General features: G+C 49.5%; 1 pseudogene; it reads left to right on the top strand.

Annotated features, from left to right (window-relative positions):
- The first annotated feature begins 2,794 nt into the window (after positions 1-2,794).
- Positions 2,795-3,864, top strand: LOC128565910 (40S ribosomal protein S3a-like; annotated as a pseudogene).
- The last annotated feature ends 2,136 nt before the right edge of the window (positions 3,865-6,000 follow it).

Raw genomic sequence — 6,000 nt, forward strand, 5'->3', positions numbered from 1 at the left:
CATATGTTTTTAGGAAACACAATTCAAACCATAACAGGTGATGTGTGCACATTTGGGGACAGGATTTTGAACCCCTGTCCCCTTCCCTACCCCACGGGGATGCACACCATGCTGTCCATTGCCACACCAGCCCTGAAACAGCCCAGGTTGATGATGTTACAGCTGGTGGGGGCCTATTATACCCAGCCAAACCCCTAGATCCTAATCAATGCTTATTAATGTGCCTGGGGATATAAGATGAACCCCAAAATATGAGAGGTTGTGTCACTGAAGTTTCTAGGGCTTCAAGGGTCCAAAGCATGTCAGTATGTCTCCTCATCTTGTCCTTGTCCTCAACATCATCAATATCACTCCATATCCACCCCCTCAGGTCTTGAAGGTGCTTAATTCTGTCAACCATCAGTAAGTGACCACCTCGCCTCCAGAATCTTCATGGCTACGTGAGCAATCCAGCGGGGGGCTCCAGCCAGGGGAAGGGGCTAGGAAAATCCTTCCCCTCCCCCAAGCAGGGACCCAGGACCTCCAGGCTCCTTGAGACCCCTCTGCAGCAATGTCCCCAGGACCCTGAAGGCCAGGCCAGCCCTGCTGACAATCAGCTGTCCATCACCTAAGGGCCCAGCCAGGGCGAGCTGATGGGTACATTCAATTTTGAGACTGGCCTAAGGGCAGGAGCTTCAGGACCGAAAGCAAACGTCAGGCCCACCAGCACTACCATGTGAGCATCCTGTGGCCCCGACCTCTGCCACCATCCTCATGTGGCTTCTTCCCTGCATCTGTGTCTCAAAGCTTCCTCTCCTTTCTCTTCTTGTAAGGTAGGTCCCCATTCATGGGATTTAGATGCTTGGTTTGATTGTGTCTTTCCAGATAAGGTCACATTCATGGGTATGGGGGTTAGGACCTAGGCAATCTTTGGGGGAGGCCACCATTCAACACACTGTAACTGCAGAGAAACACTCCCACTCGGGCCTTATTAACACCACACACACACACACGCCCCTCCCTTTTTTCAAGTTTTTTTTTCTTTTTTTGAGACAGAGTCTCACTCTGTCCCCCTGGGTAGAGAGCAGTGGCATCATCACGGGTCATAGCAACCTCAAACTCTTGGGCTTGAGCAGTCCTCCTGACTCAGTCTCCCGAGTAGCTGAGACTACAGGCACCAGCCACAATGCCCGGCTACTTTTTCTTTTTTTTTTTTTTTTTGTAGAGACAGAGTCTCACTGTACTGCCCTTGGGTAGAGTGCCATGGCGTCACACAGCTCACAGCAACCTCCAACTCTTGGGCTTACGGGATTCTCTTGCCTCAGCCTCCCAAGCAGCTGGTATTACAGGCGCCCACCACAACACCCAGCTATTTTTTTGTTGCGGTTTGGCCGGGGACTGGGTTTGAACCCGCCACCCTCAGCATATGGGGCCAGCACCCTACTCACTGAGCCACAGGCGCCGCCCTTTTTTTTTTTTTTTTTTTTTGTAGAGACAGAGTTTCACTTTACTGCCCTTGGTAAAGTGCTGTGGCGTCACACAGCTCACAGCAACCTCCAGCTCTTGGGCTTATGTGATTCTCTTGCCTCAGCCTCCCGAGCAGCTGGGACTACAGGCGCCCCCACAACGTCCGGCTATTTTTTTGTTGCAGTTCGGCCGGGGCCAGGTTTGAACCCTCCACCCTCGGTATATGGGGCCGGCGCCCTACTCACTGAGCCACAGGCACCGCCCTACTTTTTCTTTTTTTTAAGTAGAGATGGGGGGAGGGGTCTTGCTCTCGCTCAGGCTGGTCTCAAACTCCTGAGTTCAAGCAGAACACCCACTTTGGCCTCCCAGAGTGCTGGGACTACAGGACTGAGCTACCACAACCGGCCTGTTTTCAGGCATGTAAGTTGGTTGTAGGACACTAAGAAGCAGGAAGCCCAAGGATGAGGCCCTTTGCAAAGGAAAAATGCAAAAGCAAAGCCACACACCATTGCAGACACCTTCATAGGGCCCAGCACCTGCCCAGCAGCTGACCAGACAGGACACTGTCACCCTGGTCACAGCCAGTCTGACTGTCAGGTCCCACATGTAGTACTGACGGAGAATCTGCTGTGCTGGCTCTGGCACTGCATCCCAATGCTTCCGCTGCAGGCACACTGCTTCCCCCTTGCTTATCCCAGCACCAGAGAGGATACCACTGTCCCTGAGCAGGGGAGGGTTTGTTAGCAGGGGTCCTGTCATGTGTCCCTCTTCCTGAGCTTCCGCCCTCTAAACTGGAATGTTTCAGTTCATGCCTAGGAGTGATAGGACACAGTCAGCAATAATGGCCTGTGTCCTGCCCTTGGGTGATCCAGGCCAAGGCCTCTCATTGACCAGAGTCACAGGGCTTGCCACCACCATCAGGAAAGGCTGTGCCTGTACTGACTCAGCAAATGAGGGGCAGCCCAGGGCCACTGTGAGGCCAGGGACCTCAATTTCACTCCCACCCCAGGAGTGCTGGCTAGCATGGGGAAGACAGAACCCACGACCAGAGGCCCCTCAGCCACCAGGCAACTCTAGCAACACAGTATGAGAGCAAGGGTATCCACGACAGGCAGAGACACCCTTCAGGCTGTCTCTGAGGGGTGTTCCCAGCGCAGGAGCAAGGGTGCAGTTAGCAGCAGAAAGGCTCATCTCTGGCCGGGTGCAGTGGCTCACATCTGTAATCCCAGCACTCTGGAAGGCTGAGTTGGGTAGATTGCCTGAGCACACAGATTTGAGACTAGCCTGAGCAAGAGCAAAATCTTGCCTCTGAAAATAGCCAGGTGCTTTTGGCTTGCTGAGCACCACCATGGCAGTCGGCAAGAACAAGCGCATTTTGAAAGGCAGCAAAAAAGGAGCCAAGAAGAAAGTGGTTTATCCATTTTCTAAGAAAGATTGGTATGATGTGAAGGCACCTGCTATGTTCAATATAAGAAATATTGGGAAAACACTAGTCACCAGGACTCAAGGAACCAAAATTGCATCTGATGGCCTCAAAGGTCATGTGTTTGAAGTGAGTCTTGCTGATCTGCAGAATAACAAAGTTGCATTTAGAAAATTCAAGCTGATTACTGAAGATGTTCAGGGCAAAAACTGCATGACTAACTTCCATGGCATGGATCTTACCTGTGACAAAATGTGTTCTATGGTTAAAAAATGGCAGACTGTGATTGAAGCTCATGTTGATGTTAAGACTACCGATGGTTATTTGCTTTGTCTGTTCTGTGTTGGTTTTACTTTTTTTTTTTTTTTCGTAGAAACAGAGTCTCACTTTATGACCCTCGGTAGAGTGCCATGGCATCACACAGCTCACAGCAACCTCCAACTCTTGGGCTTAAGCGATTCTCTTGCCTCAGCCTCCCAAGTAGCTGGGACTACAGGCGCCCACCACAACGCCCAGCTATTTTTTGGTTGCAGTTCAGCCGGGGCCGGGTTTGAACCCGCCACCCTCGGTATATGGGGCCGGCGCCTTACTGACTGAGCCACAGGCGCAGCCCCTTGTGTTGGTTTTACTAAAAAACACAACAATCAGATACAAAAGACCTCTTACACCCAGCACCAACAAGTTCACCAAATCAAGAAGAAAATGATGGAAATCATGACCAGAGAGGTACAGATGAATGACTTGAAAGAAGTTGTCAATAAATTGATCCCAGACAGCATTGGAAAAGACATAGAAAAGGCAGGCCAATCTATTTATCCTTTCCATGATATCCTTGTTAGAAAAGTAAAAATGCTGAAGAAACCCAAGTTTGAGTTGGGAAAACCCATGGAGCTTCATGGTGAAGGACGTAGTTCAGGAAAAGCTACTGGGGATGAGACAGAGCTGAAGTTGAATGAGCTGATGGATATGAACCACCAGTCCAAGAATCTGTCTAAAATTCAGGCTTTTAATTATGACAAATAAAGAATCCTATTTGTGAAAAAAAATAAAAAATAAAAATAACCAGGTTTTGTGGCAGGCGCCTGTAGTCCCAGCTACTTAAGAGGCTGAGGCAAGAGGATTACTTGAGCCCAAGACTTTGAGGTTGCTGTGAGCTGTGATGCTACAGCACTCTGCCAAGGGCTACAAAGTGAAATTCTGTCTAAAAAAAAAAAAAAAGGCTCATCTCTGCAGGTCCCTTGCTCCATGGGGACTGCCCTACCCTTTCCTGTTCCCCAGTACCCAGTGGGGACTGGCAGGGGCAGCAAGAGGTCAGCTTCAGGGCAGTCAGACCCAAGTCCACAGCTCAGAGCCTGGACCTTGGCCAGGGTGTCCCATAACCTACCCTGGGTAGGGAGGACTGGGAATGGGGGTTGAGAGCTGGCTTAGTGCCTAGCCAAGGGGGTTTCACTTGGATTTACATTAAATTTTAATAATTAGGATTTAATTCATTAAAGTTATAAATTCAGGGCGGCGCCTGTGGCTCAGTCGGTAAGGCGCTGGCCCCATATACAGAGGGTGGCAGGTTCAAACCCAACCCCGGCCGAACTGCAACCAAAAAGATAGCCGGGCGTTGTAGCGGGCGCCTGTAGTCCCAGCTACTTGGGAGGCTGAGGCAAGAGAATCGCTTAAACCCAGGAGTTGGAGGTTGCTGTGAGCTGTGTGATGCCATGGCACTCTACTGAGGGCCATAAAGTGAGACTCTGTCTCTACAAAAAAAAAAAAAAGTTATAAATTCAAACCCCAATTTCTTTTTATTTATTTATTTATTTTATTTTATTATTTTTTTTTTTTTTTTGGAGAGTCTCAAGGTGTTGCCCCAGGTAGAGTGCTATGGCGTCACAGCTCACAGCAACCTCAAGCTCTTGGGCATAAGCAATTCTCTTGCCTCAGCCTCCCAAGTAGCTGGGACCACAGGTGCCTGCCACAATACCTGGCTATCTTTTGGTTATAGTTGTCATTGTTGTTTGGCGGGCCCAGGCTCTGGATTCGAACCCACCAGCTCTGGTGTATGTGGCTGGCGCTCTAGTGGCTTGAGCTATAGGCGCCAAGCCAAAACCCCAAATTCTTTACTGTTTTTTTTTTTAGATATAGGGTCTGGCTATGTTACCCAGGCTAGCCTCAAACTCCTGGCCTTGAGTGATCTTTCCCACCTTGGCTTCCCAAAGTGCTTGCACCCCACACGCCTCAAAACCAATTTATTAACCTGTTAAGTTCAATTTTACAAACACCAAAAGATTTTACAGTCATTTTTAAAGGGCCACTGAATAATATTTGGTCCCATCTACACGCTCAGCTAATTAAGCACTTTTTTTTTGAGACAGAGTCTCACTCTATGCCCTGGATAGAGTACAGTGGTATCATAGCTCACAGCAACAGCAAACTCCTAGACTCAAGTGATCCTCCTGCCTCAGCCTCCCAAGTAGCTGGGACTATAGGCACCTTCCACAATGCCCAGCAAGTTTTTCTATTTTTAGTAGAGACAGGGTCTCCATCTTGTTCAGACTGGTCTTGAACTCCTGAGCTCAAGCAATACACTAGCCTCGGCCTCCGGAGTACTGGAATTATAGGCATAGGTTACTATGCCCGACCTAGCATTTTCAACATTTCAAACTGAATCTGTAAGTTAAATATCTTTTACCTCTTGGCTCGGCACCTGTAGCTCAAGGGGCTAGGTGCCAGCCACATACACTGGAGCTGGCAGGTTTGAATCCAGCCTGGGTCCACCCGAAGTTCCAGCTACTTGGGAGGCTGAGACAAGAGACTCACTTAAGAGTTTGAGGTTGCTGTGAGCTGGGACGCCATGGCACTCTACCCAGGGTGACGGCTTGAGACTCTGTCTCAAAAAAAAAAAAAAATCTTTTACCTCTTTTTTACATACATTAGTTTGTCTGAATTGAGAAGAAAATCTCAGGTGTCGGGCGGTGCCTGTGGCTCAGTCGGTAAGGCACCGGCCCCATGTACCAAGGGTGGCGGGTTCAAACCTGGCCCCGGCTGAACTGCAATCAAAAAATAGCTGGGCGTTGTGGCAGGCGCCTGTAGTCCCAGCTACTCAGGAGGCTGAGGCAAGAGAATCGCTTAAGCCCAAGAGT

Source organism: Nycticebus coucang, chromosome 14, assembly GCF_027406575.1.
Source record: "Nycticebus coucang isolate mNycCou1 chromosome 14, mNycCou1.pri, whole genome shotgun sequence".
Classification (NCBI taxonomy): domain Eukaryota; kingdom Metazoa; phylum Chordata; class Mammalia; order Primates; family Lorisidae; genus Nycticebus; species Nycticebus coucang.